The sequence below is a fragment of the Phascolarctos cinereus genome, unplaced genomic scaffold (genome assembly GCF_003287225.1).
Source record: "Phascolarctos cinereus isolate Bilbo 61053 unplaced genomic scaffold, phaCin_HiC Scaffold_1;HRSCAF=81, whole genome shotgun sequence".
Lineage (NCBI taxonomy): Eukaryota > Metazoa > Chordata > Mammalia > Diprotodontia > Phascolarctidae > Phascolarctos > Phascolarctos cinereus.
The window spans coordinates 7310201-7329937 of NW_027555514.1; the positions used below are offsets into that span (position 1 = coordinate 7310201).

At 42.5% G+C, this 19737-nt stretch overlaps 1 protein-coding gene across 4 annotated transcripts in view; it reads right to left on the bottom strand.

Annotated features, from left to right (window-relative positions):
• The window catches only part of DGKB (diacylglycerol kinase beta), a 667225-nt gene that overhangs the window by 518743 nt on the left and 128745 nt on the right, over window positions 1–19737 (bottom strand). Inside the window, exon 1 of one of the 4 annotated variants that reach the window (XM_021000104.2) lies at window positions 706–847. The exons of the other annotated variants lie outside the window; for them this stretch is intronic. The gene's annotated coding sequence lies outside the window, so the exon portion shown is untranslated. Of the gene's footprint in view, window positions 1–705; window positions 848–19737 lie in introns of those variants that run through there. 4 annotated transcript variants of the gene reach the window in all.

Here is a 19737-nt window from a genome sequence, read left to right on the forward strand (position 1 = left end):
GGTATTATGAATATTAGGTGTTGATGTTATTATTTTAGTAGATGCTATAAACCTTCACGTTACTATTCTAGTAGGTGCTATAAATGTTAGCTGTTTTCCTTGCTGTTGCTTCAAGCCCACTGTAACACCATTTTAATTCAATAACTGAATGCAGATAGAATTTGCACAGTTGGCCCAAGGCAGGAAATTCGTTTGTTGATTGAAGTGGGCAGGCTGGTCACTCAACGTCTCTTGCGGGACTCATGCAAGGACAGTCCTCCCCAAATTTCCTTCGGGTTACCCTGCTCAGAACTGAGCTGATTCCATTCCTGGTAGTCTGCTGCAGATAAGAAGTCCCCTTGGTCCACGGTCCTCCAGCTGAGATACTCCTATGTGTCACCGCTCTGAAGCATGTGGCCATACCCTCCCGTGGTGCAGATCGCAGCCCAGGCTGTGCCTCCTGCCTGTCCTGGGTGACTCCTGTCCTCTTCTTCTCCTACATGGGGCTGCAGGTTATCCTAGTGCGCTGGGGGGAGGGGCCCTCCTCACTCTCCTGTCAGATGGGGGGTCTCAGGAGGGCGGCCTGCCTCCCTTGAGGCCAGCTCTGAGCAGTCCAGGGGCCCAGGAGGCCCAAAGGAAGCGCTGGATAGACAGGCGGCCTCGTGAGGGGAGGGGAGGAAGAGACCAGGCAGCCTTGACTTTGACCCTGACCCTGACCACCCTCACCTGCGGCTCCATGGCCAGTGACTGGCTGCTAGGAAGCCAGGTAGGTGAGGCTGGGAGGACAGACCCTCCAATACAGCCTGGAGCCCCTAAGCCCCAAGGCCAGCAGCATGGCTGAGATCCTCATCAAGATGGCGGTCGCACACCTCAGGACCACCCGCCCCTCCCTGCCTGCAGAGGAGGGTCCGGGCTCAGGAGTGCACGAGGGAGCGGAGGCGTTCTGGTCCCTGACGAAGGGCAGAATGCATGCATGAGGCCGTGCAGAAATGAAATGCATGGATGAACAAATGAATGCATGGATGAATGGATGAATTATGGACCACAGAAGGATAAGCAACTATAAATATGCGCACGCATACATGTATAAACACACATATATACAGGATGTCCCAAAAGTCACAGTGGCATTTCGTTATCACACACCAGCCTCATAGTCTCATGTCTCGCGAGATTCAGATAGGCTAAGGTGTTTAATAGTGTTCCGACTGCGGAGGAGGGAGAGAGAAGTGACTTTTTTTTTTAATGTAATATGAAATTATTGATATTTAATTGAATAAAAAATTATTGGAATCATATAATCTGTTTTTGTCATCCATGTAAATCTAGTGATCCATGCCATCTCTTGTACATCTCTCTGTGGAACTTCAAAGTCCTACTCAGTTCTAGGCAGGAATGATGATAATGGACGTCAGACAAGGCAAAAGTGTAGCAGGCAAATTGTGGCCCTGAACGTGTTACTTTTCTATCAGCCAGTCTTTATAAGAGCTAGAGCATTTGCGAGAAACAGCACAATTGGCTGAGAACCAAGAGGTGTGTTTGAAGAGCCCTCAGGGGCATGAAGAGAAACTCATTATTGACCAGGTAATTGCAGACCAAGTCCTGCTAATTGCTGCCGCCTTTAAAGCACCTTCATCGGTTATCACAAAGCCTTTGACTCAATTCCCCATCCACGGCTTGCTGGGGTACTGCAGATTTAGAGTACACCCCAAGCCCAGGGAGACTGCTTGAGTGCTTGCCGTTCACGCGGGCAACAGATCTTTACTTGAAACATTTCACCAACACAATGCCAAGAAGGACTGATCGAAAACCTGGTCCTTTTAAGGAACAGTTTAAGCCAGGTAGTTCTGCCTACCTTTGAATGCATCTCTATCTCTCCTAAATAGATCTAACTGCTTCGTTATCTGCTCTTCCATGCCCTCCTTCTTCCCACCTAGATCAGCCCTGTGTGAGAGATGGCCCAAAGTGCAGTTGCCTCAGGCCTAAGCCCCTGAGTTGAGTTTCACCTTTCTCAAAAATCGACCTCAGCACAGGCAGTTCCTGGTCGCTCCCCCTTCCTGGCGAACCCGTACATGTAGTTCCCAAATATGAGTCTATTTGCTTCTGTTGGGTGTTAGTTGCCGCATTTAGATTATACGCCTTGAGTACACAGCCAATGCGGGAAAGAGGTAAGAGAGTGGGAGGGGGCATGCAATAAGGCTGTAAAACTTTGCTCCCCACTAATAGACTTTGCACTGCCCTGGCTGCCCTTGTTTGAGCAGCCACAAGGGCTGTGCCCTTTCTCATGAGAAAGAATAAAGACCTTTTCTGATCTCTGATTCAGACTCCAAACTCTTGATTTCGGTGGTCACTGTCCCACACACCTGGAAAGGATGCCAGAAACAAATGTCTCTAGTACTGGGGGAAAAGGGAGGATAGTGAGAGTTAAGCCATTAAGCATGAACTTTTCAGACTGAATTGACTAGGTAAATCAATTAATATTACCTATCTACTCTCAACTAGAATTATACAGCCCAGCTCAGACCAGCAGAGCAACCCATTGTCTTGTCTTCATGCTACAAGCTCAGTAATCAGTAATTAATATTGCCATCCTACCGTTATTCCGAATGGTGGAAAAGACATAGAGTTGACTTTCCTATGTCAATCCTTTCCCTGGCCACCACTACCACATGTGTATTGTCGCTCCTATTAGAATATGAATTCCTTGGAGGAAAGGGCTGTCTTCTCTCCCCCATTTTTTCCCTGTGTATCTTTATTAATTAGCATAGGGCCTGGCACATAGTAGGTGGTGAATACATACATTTTAATTCATTCATTCAATGCCAAAAGTCTCTAAAACTCTTGGAAATTCCTTCAAATATCTTTCCAACTTCTTCCTTCCAAAGTCTGCATCTCTTAACTTTAGCCTCCTATATTTACATTTACTTTTTATCCAGTATAAACTTTGGGAATAAACAATAATTATTCAATGTTATCATTTTCTAAAATATTTTGTTTTGTTTCTAGTATTTTGATGTGTCATTCCCAACCTGCACTTGCTATCCAGTACAAAACTATAAGTAAAATCTCTTCAGAGGGAGAAACAGAGGGAAAGACCAACGTGGGTGAAAGAATGTGGTTTTGGGATAAGCAGTGTGACTAGGTGCATTCGATGATGGTCTTGGAGGCAGGAAGACTGCAGTCTGCTGCTTTGGACACTGACCAGCCCTCAGAGGCCAGAGCAAGTCACCTGACCCCTCTGGGGCTAAATTTCTCCATCTAAAAAATAAATAGGGAAACATTGAGGAGTTAAAATATCATATTTCCTTCTTGAAATTGCTGAGCTATACACTGCTACAGAAATATTGACTCATTATTTATTCTCTCTCTTCTTAGAGGCAGGATGGTATGGGAAGAGAGAACAGAAAAATATATAGCACTGGATAAACCTAAAGTCTTTTTGTCTGTGAATCATTTAAACTATCACTTTTGCTTTTCCAAATAGTCTAATAGGATTGTAGACATTTTTTGGTGAAGACGGAGGATTCTTGGAATACAGCTACATTTGATCCTCCTCAAGAAGGCATGAGGATTGATGAGAATGACACACACACAGAAGCAGTGTGTTGTGGGATTATCTAAAGAAGATTCCTTTTTAAGGGGAACTTATAAATAGGGTTCTGCCTAACGTTGTGGAAAGAAATGAAAAGAAGAACATACACGTATTAATGAAAGGAATCAGAGACCAGCAGAGGAGATGACCTATCATTTTCTCCCTAAGCTCTGAGGGCACATCCTGGCCCAGTACCCTTGCAGTGCCTTAGCTTCAAAGAACTCTTCAGCCCACTATGAAAAGAGTGATTTCTATATCCACAGAAGACCATCTTTTGTTCCCTAAAATTACTGAACATTATAGCCCGCAAAGATCATTCATTAATCAAGGTTGAGCCCCTTCATCATGAGTTTGCTAATCTCAATTCAAATCTCAAAATCTGTCTTCCCAAGCCATCTTCTTTGCTTGAATCTCAAAGGAGATGGTCTGTAATTGGCCAAAGATTTTCTCTCCACGGATGCCCTTGAGCCAATGCCCTGTAGCTCTGTTCAGGAGCTAGCTCCATCATCTTCGCATTTCTCTACAAGGCTCCTCTCCCACCTTCACTTCTTAATTTCCTCAGGATAAAGTCTTCCAGGAGGGGAAGGGGCGGTTTTCCCAGTGATTTTCTGGTATCCCCAGCACCTGGCCTGTGCCTCACATATATTGCTTACTCACTTGACAACTCAATTAAATTAAAATAAGGCAGTAAATCCTCTAGAGAAAATGACACTGAATTTGGAGCCAGGAGAGCTGAGTTCAGCTCCCAACTTCGCTATGAGTGACCTTGGGCAAATGGACAACCACTCTGGGCCTCAGTTTCCTCATCTGTAAAATGAGTATTGAACTAGATGGGGTCTAATTTCCCATCTACCAGTAGACATATGATCCTGAGAATCGCTAAATGATTTTATTTGTAAAATCGTTGAAACAAAGTAATATGTTTGTGTTGGGCTGTCCTGGTGATGTTTGAGAGGTCATCTCTCTGGTCTACATGATACGAAGAGTAAGAATGGCCCATTTCTCCCTTCAACTCATTGTTGTATTATCCTGAAGACATGCAGACCATCCCCATTTGTTCATGCAGGTGTTCTGTGAAGAGCTAGGGGCAAAATCTGTACCACTATGAATGAAAACAATGATCTAGCCTCTCCCAAAAGGAGAAGGTTGAAGCCACCCCCTCCCACCACCACCATGGGAAAATCCTGCCTACCGAAATGACTTGTGTTCCTTGTCAAAGCCCAGCAAGGCATTCAAAAACAAGCAGGCAAGAGCTTGAAAGCAGGTAACTAAAATTGTCTTCTCAGCTTTGTATACCCCACAATTTTTTCTGGCTTTTTTTTTTAACTTCATAATGTAGTTAAACATGCTCTGTTTCAAGACTGTATAAAGAAAACTGGAGGAGTCTAGGGGAAAGAGCTGGTGTAAGGTCAGGAGCCTATCCTCTGCTCTTGAAGAACAGGGTGAGCTGGGCACATGGCTTCCCTTCTTTGGACCTGAGTTTATCATTTTTAAATGACAGAGTCAGACAGAATCACCGCAAAGTTCCCTTCTACCTCTAACTCCCTGAGTCCATGAAATACATCAAATGTGCATACAGTGAGATTGAATGGATAGAAGACCTTTTGGGCCCTCTCTTTCTACCTACCAACAATTGCTTTTCCTGGTTCCAACCCAAAGCCTTCTTTTGGGTCGATAGTAATTAGTTAACATTTTCTCATGTATTTATTCTACACTAATACCAATGCCTGGCACAAATCAATTGGTGCTTACAAAACATTAGGCTTTGAAAGACCAGATGAGGAGAGGGTTTAGGGAAATTGTAACCAGCTGCAAAAGAGAAAGATCCACTTCTAGGTCTGAGGCTTGGTCAATCAGATGTGAGAGGCAGCTGCCCAGGACTGTTTATGTGACCTTGTTTTAAAGGCTTGAAGAGATCAGAATAGAAATGCAGATCTATTGTTAAAGAAGAAAAGCCACGTTGGGGTACATACAGAAATATGTGCACCTGGATTTTTAAAATAATGCACAGAAAATCCCTCCAAGTGTCGCAGGGACAATACAAACATCTCTTGGCCGCCTTCCCCCTTGGAAGCCTCCAGATTGACTTACTGAATGACAAAATGAAAAGCATCATCTTACTCCATGTCTTTAGCTAAAGAGGACAAACTTGTGGAAATGTTGGGGCCTTTCCTTAGTATTTCAGTTTCCTCAACTTTCTGCAGCATTTTAATCTATTTTGTAAGACTCCTTTTGACATGTTCCTGCCTTCGTTTACATGGTGCTGTGTCTAACCTGGTTTTCCTCCTACCTTTCTGACCACCTTGTCAGGTGGGTGTCTCTGGGTTTCTCTCCTCAGCCCCCTTCCTGGTATCTTTTTTGGTCTCTGACTTGGAGATCTCTCCTACTCTCTTGGCTTTAGCGATTATCTCTCTTCAGGTCACTGCTAGCCACTTGTCGGTGATGCTGCCCCATGTTTCCAACTCCCTGGTACACATTTCCACTGCAATGTTCTATTTCTCCGAATTCAGCATGTCTAAAAAGAGATTCCTCTTTGCCCCAAACAACTGGTGGAGGATGGATTCAATCTGGATTGATTAACTAGTCTTTCCAGCGCACCATGCTGTGTCTGTACTCTTTAGCCAACCTTGTTAATTCATTAGGCTTCTACTCTTGCCCCAAAGCTTTCGCACGTTGACACATTTTGCTCTTTTCACTGTGTACATGCCATTCTGTCTGAGCCCCACTTAACCAAGGCTTACCCATCCTTTATCTCAAACTCAAGCTGTCTATAAAGCCTTCCTTAGTCACTCTGTCTGAAATGATCTTTTTCTTTTATTCCCGTGGAATTCCTAGAACAACTACAGTTTGTGTAAATCCTTAGGGATTCATTATGTCTTGCCTTGAGGGTAGAAGCCAAGACTTCAAAGTGATATTAGCAGTGCCTGTGGCTACAACAGGACCAGAATCCACACCTCCCTTGCCTGCGTCATCACGGAATAGAGGTGACAAGTTCTTAAATGAACGAAAGGGGGAAAAGAAAGCATTTACTCTGTGTTAGGCATCAAGCTAAGTGCTGGAAATTAAAGATTTCTGTTATATAACTTAGATCTCACTAGGAAGAGAGAACAGTATTGGGAAAAAGTGTCCAGGCAGGCGGGTTTCTGTCTGGAAAGTCATGGGAATGCTTGCTGGGACAACAGAATGTCAAATCTAGGAGGACGAGGAATCTAGGAAGGGTTTTTGTGTGGCCACAATGATGGACTCACCACCAGCTCAGACAAGAGCTGAGGCTTATCAAGAGACGCGAACTGCTATAGGGGGATGAGTTTATTTGACCCATGCTGACTCCCGCTCAGATAGAGAAGGGTGATAAACTGCACCTGCAGAGGTAGTCCCCACAGGCAAGAAATCACCGATAATGGCTCTTCAAGGTTCACAAACAAGATCTCCGTAGAGCCTCTGACAACAGAGAAAGAGACAGGTTTAAAGAGCTGATGGGTCTGGTCCATAGTCACACAATGAGTGATTGCTGAGTTAGGATTTGAATCCAGAGCTTTGTATCTCCAGGTCCAGCACAACACCGATTCATGCTCAAGGTCCTTGGAACGTTGAAGTCTTCTTGTTGTGGTTCAGTTTCTTTTCAGTTATGTCTGACTCTTCCTGATGCCTTTTGAGGTTTCATGGCAAAGATGCTGGAATGGTTTGCCATTCCCTTCTCCAGCTCATTTTACAGATGAGAAAACTGAGGCAGATAGTGTTAAGTGCCCAGGGTCACACAGCTAATAAGTGTCAGAGGCCACTTTTGAACTCACAAATAGGAGTCTCCCTGACTCCAGGTCCAGCGCTCCATTCACTGTGCCACCTGCTTTATTATTTTCTCTAACTTAGGTCTCCCAGAATAGATTATAATTTATCAAACTGTACTACATGTCAGGCATTATGTTAAGACCTTTACAAGTATGATCTCATTTGATACAACACTGGGAAGCAGGAGCTATTATTGTCCCCATTTTATAATTGAGCAAACTGAAGCAGACGGAGGTTAAGTGACTTGCCCAGGGTCACACAGTTAGTAAGTATTTGAGGTCAGATTTGAACTCGTCTTCCTGATTCCAGGTCAAGGGCAGCTGCCTTTAGATGCTTAATAAATGTTGTGGTTCTCTCCCTCCCTCCTCTATTGGCAAAAGGCCCTGACTTGGTGATAGGCTGGTGGAGGGGCTAATGATGAAGGATTGATTCCCTTCCTTTTTACTGCTCTTCCCCGAAGCAATGGCCAGAGGCCAGCAGACCCCTATTATATGTACATACACAAAGCATGTTACTAAATTATATACATATAAGTGACACACATATACATATAAGAAACGTAGGATGGTTAACCTAGAGAACAGAAGTTCTGAGTGGCATGTGGACCCTCTCAAATATTGTGGGAGTGTGTATCTTTCATAACCACCTTCAGTCTTTTCCTTTCTAATCTAAATTAGCCAATAACTTCAGCCTATCCTCACATAGCATGGTCTCTAGTCCATCACTTGGTCACTCTTCTCAAACATCCCCAGCATCTCAATGTCTTTCCTGATATGTGGTACCTAAAACCGTCCAAAGCGCCCTCCATCTGAAGGAGAGGCTAAAGTTTGATTTCAGAGATGGGTCATGCATTGTCACACATTTTGTTATCATGCAATAGTCAGTTTTAATCAATTCTACTGACCCATCAAGAAGAAAATCAAAATGATTTAACTTGAAATAGCACTTTATCAATAATTTAGTACTGCTAAATCAGACTTCTTAATGTTTGCCTATTTAATTTTGTCTGATTTTTATTCTAAATTGTATTGTGAAATCAAATATTTGAATCAAAGGATATTACATTCTTGGCACAATATTAATTTTCAGTCATTTCTGTTTTAGATATCAAGAGCTCTTTTCTATTTCTATTTTGCATTCCCAATTTAAGGAGAAGGTCTTGGTTGGCAGGGATCATGGCTTCTATCCTTCCAGAACACTAGACTTCAGCAAGGATGCATAAGTGTTAGCTGCCTGTTTAGTACGTCCATGTGACGACCCATCATCTTCCCATGACATCCAGAAAAGCCTGTGCAACCATAGGCTGAATTGAGAGGGATCGTAGCCAGGTCGAAGATGACAGTAATTCTGCTGGGCTCTGCCTGATCAGTCCATGCTAAAAGGCCTCTCTTCACTTCCAGCTGCCACGTTGTGGACTGTTGTCAGTCTAGGGAGCAGTAAAGAAGGCTGACCAGGACAGTGAGGGGAAGGAAGAGAATGCCATCACCATCATTATCAGTATCATCATTGCTACCATTTCTATAACTGATAGAATATATGTGTCTGCATACATATATATATATATATATATATATATATATATATATATAGAGAGAGAGAGAGAGAGAGAGAGAGAGAGAGAGAGAGAGAGAGAGAGAGATCATAATTCATAATTTAAGTTTTGTACAGCACTTTGAATATATTATCTCATTTAGGCCTCATAACAACCCTGGGAGAAAAGTGAAGCAAGCAAAGATTAAGTGACTTGCCCCAGTTAATGAATCTCTGAGGCCATCTTTGAAGTCAGCTCTTCCTGACCTTAGGCCCAAAGCTTTATCCATTGCACCATCTAGCTGCCCAGTACTTACTAGAAAAAAGGATAATTGGAGAAGAATAAACGATTATGGAGATCCTTAAAAGTCAGGCAGAGGAATTTGACTTGACAAGGTTTTAAATAGAGGGACACTGGAGGTTTTCATCTCTTCACTCAACACAGTTGATTCCAAAGACTTTATCCTCAATCCTGGCCTTTCTCCTAAGATTCGTACTCACGCTCCCAACTCCTCCAGAGCATCTGTTCCAGAATCTCCCACTAGCAGCTTCAAGTCAACTGTGGATCAAACCACACTTCTCGTTTTCCTTTTAAAATGTGTTCCTTCTGACTCCACTTTTTTTTTTCCAGTAGCATCACCATGCATACAGGCATATCCAATTGCTTACCAAGTCTTGTGGAATTGCTTATTCTTTTTTTCTTTCTTTCTTTCTTTCTTTCTTTCTTTCTTTCTTTCTTTCTTTCTTTCTTTCTTTCTTTCTTTCTTTCTTTCTTTCTTTCTTTCTTTCTTTCTTCTTTCTTTCTCTCTTTCTCTCTCTCTCTCTCTTCTCTCTCTCTCTCTCTCTCTCTCTCTCTCTCTCTCTCTCTCTCTCTCTCTCTCTCTCCTCTCTCTCCCTCCCCCATATCTGGGACCAGGACCAGGATCACCCTTGCCCACAGCCTCATGCCATCTGCCAGGAATAGTGCCATAGCCTCCTAACCCATCTTTCTCCTTTCAGTCTCCTTCTGCTCCAAGATACTTTTCATGCCACTGCCAAATCAACTCAAGCCTAAACTATGTCAGGATTTAGAGGCTGGCACCATTAAATAGGAAAATAAAATAAAGAGAACAAAATGCCTCACATTCGAGCTGGAAAGTTGTATAAAGAGAAAACTCATGATAAAACCCTACAAATATTGGAATTCCCCTTTAAGCCCCATCCCTTTCCCCAAAGTCTTCTCTTCTAAAAGCTAAGCAATGACAGATAAGGACGAGAAGTAGGAATAGTAGCCTAATTCCCTTCCACATAAGGCATTAAGACTTACAAAGGGCCTGCACTCAGCCAGGCAGGATCAGGGGGATTACAACAGAGGAATCCGGGACTTCTCCCAACAATATTCACAGCTTCCCTTGGGTGTCCCTAGGTGACTCAGTGGATGGAATATCAGGTCTGGAATCAGGAAGACGAGTTTAAATCCAGCCTCAAAACTTAACTAGCTGTGTGACTCTGAGCAAGTCACTGAAATTCTGGTTGCTTCAGTTTCTTCATCTATCAGATGAGGAGGATAACAGCACCTAACTCTCAGGGTCGCTGTGAGGAGATCATATTTGCCAAGCACTCAGCACAATGCCTGACACAAAAGAAGGTGTAAGATAAACATTAGCTAGTATTGACTTGATTGACTTAAACCTTAAAACAATAAAAGTTAACACACAAAGTTAAAGGTTTTAATGCCACCAGTTTTTAAGTCAAGATAACAGTCACTGTGAATTCTTCAAACATTCAATTCACTTTATCATTGGCAGATGGAGATGACTCAGATGGTCAATGACCAAGGTGCCATGTGAGCAGGGTCTTCCTGGCCTGGTAGCTGACCCTGCATGTGGCTGTTTTAATTTTCCCTTTTCCTTAGCACAGGCCACATTTATATGCCATGACTAAATGACATCATGTTTGGAAAGTACTTGACACAGCATAGCCATAGTAGGTGCTGTGTCAATGTTTACTCTCCTTCCCTTCTGCATGTCTGAAATCCATTCCCTTTCCTCTTCTGACCAGTGGAATTCCTACTTTCTTGGAAAGCTCATTTCATGTGCCATCTTTTATACAAGACCTCTCCTGATGACTGCCCAGGTACTCAAATATTCTACCTCTTGAACTGGACTTGGGCACACATTCTATACCTTCCCCCTATAGAGTATAAGCTTCTTGAGTGCAGGGACCAGCTTGTTCTGGGAATTAGATCCCCCGTGCTTAGCACAATAGAAAATGTTGAAAAATATTTGTAAGACTGGATGGAATGGAATTGCTGACCCTGCTCTAGCTTGGTACCCTGCTTCATTTATGATTTTTATTTATACAATAACCACACATTCCATTGTGCTACATTATTAATTCATTTTTATAAAATGATTTTCCATTAGAACTGTATGAATAATGTATAAGAAGATCTCCTGTGTTCTGCCAAAAAAAAGTCACCCAAAAGCCCATGCCCGAAAGGCTTGCCTCTTCTCTCCAATCAAGCTCCACGTTTCTTTCCTTTACCATAAAATACCTGCATTCATATCAGAACACTCTGTGTTCTCCTTTTATTGGTCAGCATGAGGTCATAGGGATTCCACCAATAAATCCTCCCATCAGACTGTGTCTTTATGGGGTGATGTCATTCCTGGCAGTCGTAGACAGCTGCCAATTGGGGACTCCGTGGACTTTGGACTGGCTCTCAGGGGGAAGCAGCTTTCAACTGTACATTTTCATAACTGCCTTTTATGCTTCGATGCCCTTGAATACAATGTAATGAAATAGTTTCTAAATATATCTTCAGCAATTTAGTTTATAGGAAATGAACAACGAGACAGCCTCGTGAGCAGAAATCTCTGGTATGATTCAGAGTGACTCAACTGTGCAGAAGCACTGCCTGAGTCGGCCCAGGCTTTCATTTTCCTAAGGAGGTTTAAACCAAATCCTGGGTTTTAGTGGAAGGACAGTTTCTGGACTTCTGCTTGAGATAATCTGGGAGACCAGGGTTTCCTTCCTCAAAGCAGTTGTTCCAAAGTTCTTGCTAAGCCCTTGGGGGTGGGGCCCTTTCTCCATTAGATGAATCTGGGCTGCCAATAATGGGTCTTTATGTTTTCCCTTTCCAACACTGAGCCTTTGGCTCTAAGAGCCTTTCCATCGTCCAAGAGCCTGAGCTGCCCCTTCCCCTACCATGGTCATCTCTACTTTGCCTCCCTCTGCTCCGTCCAAAGGACAAGGGCATGAGCTCTGGCTTATTACACAGAATTCGAAAATCATTTCAGCCTGATTTGTGATATGAGGAGAGATGAGAATAAAACTCTTCAGGGTTTCAGTGTAACCTATGTTAGTTCTGTGGAGCTGGAGACCAAAAATAAAAAGGGAACTTTCTTGTTATCTCAGTGACAAAATTAGGGGAAGCCCTTTCTCATGAAAGTGGCAGCTTTCCTAATTACAGTATCAGTGTCTGATGAGGACCTTTGTGAGAAAACTTGCCTTCAATATTTAGGAACACACGTCATCGTTTTTGTGCAGCTCGGTGGCACAGCAGATAGAGCCTCAGGCTTGAAGTCAGGAAGACCCATCGTCCTGAGTTCAAATCCAGCCTTAGACACTTACTACTTGTGTGATCCTGGACAAGTCACTTAACCCTGTTTGCTTCAGTTTCCTCATCTGTAAAATGATCTGGAGAAGTAAATGACAAACCATTCCAGCATCTTTGCCAAGAAAACGCCAAATGGGGTCACAAAGAGTCGAACACAACTGAAACAACTGAAAAGTGCTATGATGTCAATTCATTATTTTTTCTCCAAACAGCCACATTCAATTTGAAAATGGCAAAAAGCAGGGCATCTAGGTGGCCCAGTGAATAGAACTCTGGCCTTGGAGTCAGGAGGACCTGAGTTCAAATCCAGCCTCAGACACTTCACACTTGCTAGCTGTGTGACCCTGGACAAGTCACTTAACCCCAAATCACCTCACCAAAAAAAATGGCACAAGGGAAGGAATGTTGCATTTTGTATCAGACGTACCTGCAATTGCCTATGTGGCTACAAGCAAGTCATTCAACATCTCTTGGCCTCAGTGTCTCAAAGTGAAAGGGAGAATGTTGGGATAGACCTCTCAGGTCCCTCCTGACTCTCAGTCTGTGACGCTATGAACCTGTCTCCCAAGTCTTGTTGAGTGGAGGGACTAAGGTGTGCAGCCACATTTCGTGGGGATTCCGATTACAAAGAGCACAAACATCCAGAGGTGGTTGAAGGCCTGTTTCCCATGCCCATGCTTTGTCCAGGCCTCCTTCCTGAAATTCTGCTGTAACACTTCTCAGCTGTCATTCAGATCTCAGTCCTGTTGCTTCTTCCCTATGTGACTTCATGCAAGTCACTTAATCACTTTTGGTGTATTTCCTAATTTGTAAATTGAGGGAATTGGCCTAGATTTTCCTCTGAGACACCTTCCATCTCGAGATCTATGATACTATGGTCCTATAATCTCCTGACACCCTGATCAGAACTCTTTCTACTTCGCCACCTGGCTTTTCAGACTGCCAAAGGCTTGGGATAAGTAAAGATTGAAACCAAACTCCCCAAAACAGGTTCCAGAAAACACTAGTAATAACAATAGCTAACATCTATATGGTGCTTTAAGATTTATAAAGCACTTTACATACGTTATTTCATTTGATCCATATAAAGACCCTGGGAGGTGGGTGCTACATTTATTCCTGTTTTATAGGTGAGGAAACTAAGGCTCAGACAAATTAAGTGACTTGCCCAGCATCACAAAAGTAGTAAGTGTGTGAAGAAGGGTTCGAACTTCACTCTTCCCCACTCCAAGTCCAACCTTCTATCATTTGGCAAAAGCAGAGACCAGATTCGTGGAAACAAGGCCATGACACTGGCCTCCCGGCTATTTCACGAACATATCAGGGCATTCTCTCTGGCTGCCCCCCTGCCTGGAGCCCTCTCCTCTGCTCTGACCACCGACCTCCCTGGCTTTCTTTAAGCCCCAAATACCATCCCATTTTTTTACTGGAAGCTTTCCCCAAATCCTCTTAACTCCAGTGCCCTCCTTCTGTTAATTATTTCCTGCTCATCATGTCTATAACTTGTTTGTTTGCATCTTGTCTCCTCTTTGTATGTCTTGAGGACAAGGCCTAGCTTTTGCCTCTTGTTGCATCCCTAGGTCTTAGTCCAGTGACTGGCAGGTAGTAGGGATTTTTTGTTGCTGTGGCTTAGTCATTTTCCAGTTGTGTCCAACCCTTCATAGCCCTATTTGGGATTGTCTTGGCCAAGATACTAGAGCAGTTTGCTATTTCCTTCAGCTCATTTTACAGATGAGGAAACTGAGGCAGACAGGGTTAAATGACTTGCCCAGGGTCACACAGCTGGTAAGTGTCTAAGGCCAGATTTGAATTCAGATCTTTTTTACCAGGCCCTGCACTCTACCCACTGCATGACTTAGCTGCCCCAAGTAGGATCTTAATAAATGTTTGTTTATTGATTGAAGGCAAGGCCCTGAAGATCAGTTTATGCTGCGGTGGAGATGATCATGTAATGCATTAGTGTTTGTATAGGGGAAAGCAAGAGAAAAGATTCACTCCAAAAATAGAATCGAGAGGTACCAGGAAGAGTAAGGTATGTGATGATTGCTTGGGACAGATTTGAAGGAAAAGAACAGGACTCATTGCAAGTGGGCAAATTGGAGCCATTGACTTCTCTGCCCAAGAAGGTTCTTTTGCTCCTTCCAGCTTTGACAGGGGTACCTGAGACACAAGGTGGTACCGCCCCTACTGGCCTCAGTGTGAAGATCAAGGAACAAAGACCACTGTCAGGAAAGCATTTGGGGGGAGGGAGGAGGAAGAAAGGAGAAAAAAAAAATAAGGAAAGAGCAATGAGAATGTTGAGATGTTTGATCACTGCCTTGCAGAATCACAGAATCCGACAGCTAAAAGGGGCCTCTGAGACATTCAGCTCCAACTGCGTCCCAGGGACATTTGCACCTGTTTCTGCCTCAAGACCTCCAGGGCTGAGGAACCCCCTGCCTCCCAAGGCTGTGGATGACATATTTTTGTTGTTTAAAACATTATTTCACTATTGCAGAGTATAAATGTAAAGCAGTTACTGAACATTTGTTCAACACCAACTGTGTGTGAAGCAAAATACTAGAACACCTGCCCATTTGGCAGGCTGCCATCTGACAGTTGGTATGCGCAGGTGGACAATCATCTACTTCTTATCCCATTCTGTGCTTCTTGTTGCCTCACTGTCACTGGAAGGCATATTGGCCAGTGACTCATTGTCACCACTAGGTCATTCATTTTTCCCTTTTAGGACAATCCACTACGAAAAAAAAATATGGATAAACATAGAGAGGATGAGATGTCATGAAAAGATCGGCACTTGAACTAGTAGAGGGGATTGCCATGCAAAAGAATCATGGATTGATTCACCAATGGACCGACATACTTACTTGGCCATCTTCTTGAATGAGTGGTCTGTGACAGCCACAACTTATGGTGCTGAGTGAATTACTTGGGACAAGCCCTCATTTTGGTATGATTTCATATATATACATACAGTATGTTTGTGTGTATGTGCGTGTGTACTCTTAAAAAGTACACTGCAATGACTGTTAGAGATATGGTAGTTGCTGTTGGTATATGGAAGGAAAATGCTTCAAGAATCATTTGAATCTACAATAAACTGCTAACTATCACTAAGAATGAAAAGAATGCTTGTCCTGTGCAACTCAATGCAAAGACTGGAGTACTAAAGATTGTAAGAAGGGAATTTTTACCGATGGCCTTCAGTGTTTGATTTGAGGCTGCACCAGAATCATTGTTAGATATACACACACATGTGTACACATGAACTTTTAAGAGCTGTTTATTTTCATCTGACTAAGAAATCTCCCCCCCCCACCATATTCTTGGAGATTTTTTTTTTATTGCTAATCATCCTGGAAGCCTTTTCCCCATTCAGGAATGATTCACTTCAATAAATATCTTCATGCACTGAGTCAAATTGTTTCAAAATCACAGAAATTCTCAAATGGAGATCACCTAATACAACCTAGCACTAGGCCATGCCATATGTAATAAAAAGGTAAGGAATGTATCCAAGAAGTGCATATAAAATGTATGTCAATGACCTAGAAACAAGTGATTAAATCCGCTGAAAAGATATGGGTTACAGTTTAAGGTAAAATTGGAAAAAAATGTGCTTTTCATTGAAAGTGCACTTTCTCTCCAAAGTGATGTGGGTTTCTTAATGATGAATTAAAGAATATCTGTCAAAGTCTTGTAAAATCAGTGCCAAATGATGCAAAATGAGAGATTGCAGTCACAAGAGGATATGTTGCATGTTAAAAAAGTTTGTAAAGATGTCAACATTTGTACAGTCTATTGTATAAAGCAATATATTCATTATACTTCATCCCAAATTAAGTTCGACACCAGTGAATCTCAACCTTAGGCACTGACCTTACCATTGGAGTGGCATGGGCCTGGCCTGCAGCATTTTGACATCACAGACTGATTCTACATTTTATTCCATGATTTTACCTCACCTAAGAGTCTATGACCAGCCCTTCCCCATCAATATACATGCTGGGGGTACCAATAGCATGACTTTATTAGATCCAATGGGACTATTGGAGTATCAGAATCATAAAACTAAGGTGGCAAACAGATTCACTTTTCTCTCTGTGTGTGTGTGTGTGAGAATATTCAAATGCATCATGGAAAAAAGGTGATAAGCATTTTTATCTTATAATGTGATGTGATTAGGTCGTATATAGTGTTAATGTGCTTTTTCTCACTCAGCTTATTTTCCATTTCATCTGTTGCCACTAATCTTTTCATTTTTCTCTGTATTCTTCATACAGATTTTTTCTATGGGTGTTTTACTCTCCGTATATAGAATTTTGGGGTAAAACTGTTGCATTTTATATTGGATATTCCATTTTTTAATTCATACTTTTCTTCTGGGAGAGGTATTATCATTAAGTTTTCTTTAAATATCCTCTCTGAGATCAATGGCTTTTGCTTGTAGAGAGCATATGTTCTTTTCACATTATTGCCTCTCTTTTCCCTGGTTGTGTTTTACTTGAAGACATCTATATTCCAAATTGTTTTGCTCTCTTTTCAATTCTTTGGAGAGATTTGTCACCATAGATTCAAGTTTTTCTATCCTCATCATTATTTCTGCTGTACAAGCCATAAATTACAGCATTCGCTGCCTTCTAACTTCTTTTCTCATGGTTACTATTTTTCTTTTGAGCCACGGAACATGCTTTTGTGATTCCATATTCTTATGTGATTCTACAGAGTTCTATATTTCTTCAGGCATTGGTTCAATTTCATTTATCTTACAATATTTATATAGAGAAGTTTGTAATTTTTCTTTGTGTTCTAGTACTCACTTTCTTTTAATTTTAGAATTCTCCTTTGATTTATCTACTTGTCCTCTATGGCTGTAATTCAGCTTGACTCTTTTTAAAATCTTTGGTGATTTTAGTCTCCCCCACCCCTTATATTCTTCCTGTCACTTCCTTTATGACTTCTTCCTTTTTGATGGTGGGGTATATACCTGGGACTGAACTCCAAATCAGCCTCATCCTCTCCTCTTGTTGGGAAGTTTGCTTTTGATGGCCTTGGTTGAGAGCCTAGGTGGCTTCGGGGGAACAGGACTAGTTTCAGTGAGATTTGAATCTTCTTTCCTTCAGTTCCACTATATGACCCCTGTCCCAGGTAAAACCGTTCTTTAGTTCTCGACCGATTCTGGGCAGAATCTCTAGAGACTTTGGATTCTCTAATGTAGACTGTTTCAGATTGAAAGAAATCTTATCCTTCTCCCCTTTCACCTTCCTCCTCTCCACGCTACGCTGTGGTTAGACATATTCAATATATTTTTCTTTTTAAATTGAAACAGGGTAAGGGAATTTCTAGGCAGGTCCTAAAGTACAAGCCTATAGGTTGATTTGTTTACCCCATCTAATCTTGGAGGATGGCGGGAGAAGGATGCCAAGTGAATGAAAGGATTGGTGTTTTTCAATGTTAATGTATAAAGTCATTATGTTGTCCAGCTTCTTGCTTTCTTGTCCTCTGGATTCAGTTGTAATTGTTTTACTTGCAGTGCATGATGTCTCCCCCCACCCCTGCCCCACTCACCCATTCTCTCTCTACCACCCCAATCTCTCTCAGAGAGAGAGTGAGCACTGGAAAAAAAGGTCTAGTCCTCAATTTTGTACTTTTTTAAGTGCACAGGTGATAGATAGGTCTGCGGATCGACTGATACAGGGAACTAGCAGATGAAAAAACTCCTTCTGCCAAAGAAATTAGCATCTTCCTTGAAATTTGTATTCTTAGAGGGCTGCCTAGAGGAACAAGACTATACGACTTGCCTAGGGTCACAGACCCAGTAGATATCAGAGGCAAGACTTGAACTCAGGTCTTTCCCAGGGCCAAGTCTCTGGGAAGGTGGGAGGAGTTTAGGGGGAAGGGCCTCAACTTCTGTTTTGGACATACTGAATTTAAGGTATATGCTGGACATCAGGTTTCAGGTGTCTGAGAGACATTTGGAAATGTGAGATTGGAGGTGAGTAGAGAGGTTGGGGCAGGACAGTTGGATTTGAGATTTGTCAGCATAGAGATAGTAATTAGATACATGGGAGCTGATGAGATCACCCAATGAAGGAGTATAGGGGAAGAAGGGAAGAGGGCCCAGGACAGAGCCCTGAGGGACACCTACAGTTAGAGGGCATGATCTGGAGGAGGACGTCACAAAAGAGCCAGATCAGGAGGGGTCAGAGAGGTGGGAGGATTACCAGGACAGAGATTCTTCCATAAACATAAAGAGAAGAGAATATTAAAGAGGAGTGAGTGGCCAACATTGTCAAAGGCTGCAGAGAGGTCAAGAAGAATGAGGACTGAGAAAACTAAGAGATCATTAATAACTTTAGAGAGAACAGTTGCTGTGGAATTATAAGATGGAAAGTCAGATTGGAAGGAATTTAAAAAAAGTGTGAGAGGCTAGAAAGTGGAGGTATCCGTTGAAGATGGCCTTTTTTTGAAGAGTTTCACTACAAAGGAGAGAATAGATTTTGGACAATAATTGGAATAGTGATAATAGGAAGGATCAAGTGAGGATTTTCAGGATAGGGGAGACATGGGCATGTATGTAGTCAGAAGGAAATGAGCCAGTAGAAAGGGAGAATAAAAATATGTGATAGAATGGGAGTGACAGAGGGGGCAATGTGTTGGATAGAATGGGATAGAATGGGATCACTTGTGTAGGTAGAGGGGTTAGCTTTTGTACAGAGTCAGGCCACTTTGTCATGTGAGAGAAGGGTGAAGGAGAGAATGACAGAATGCATGTGAGTGATATGGGATAAGGCAGAAGGGAGAAGAGGGAGTCCACAGCAAATGGTCTCATTTTTTCCCTGAAAATATGAAGCAAGGATCTCCTCTGTGTGTGTGTGTGTGTGTGTGTGTGTGAAAACCATGGAAAGTTTGAGGAGGGATGAAACAGTTTGGAAGAGCTGTTGTGGAAAGTGGGATAGTGATTTGAAATGAAGGTGTAGTAGGATTCCCTGACGTCAGTGAGGGCCCAGTTGAGATCATATAGTATAAAGTTGTAATGAACCACTCAGAATGATTGTGTGATATTCTCTATCTTTGTCCAGCAGTACATGTGTAGAAGCTAAGGCAACAAATGATGGGAATAATCCAAGGATGAGGTTTGGTTGGGAATAATCAGTGATATGATTGATGACTAGGGATTCAAGAGAATTGTGTGGAATTGAATTAGCTCACCAAGAAGTCAAGATAAGGAGAAAAGGAGGGAGTA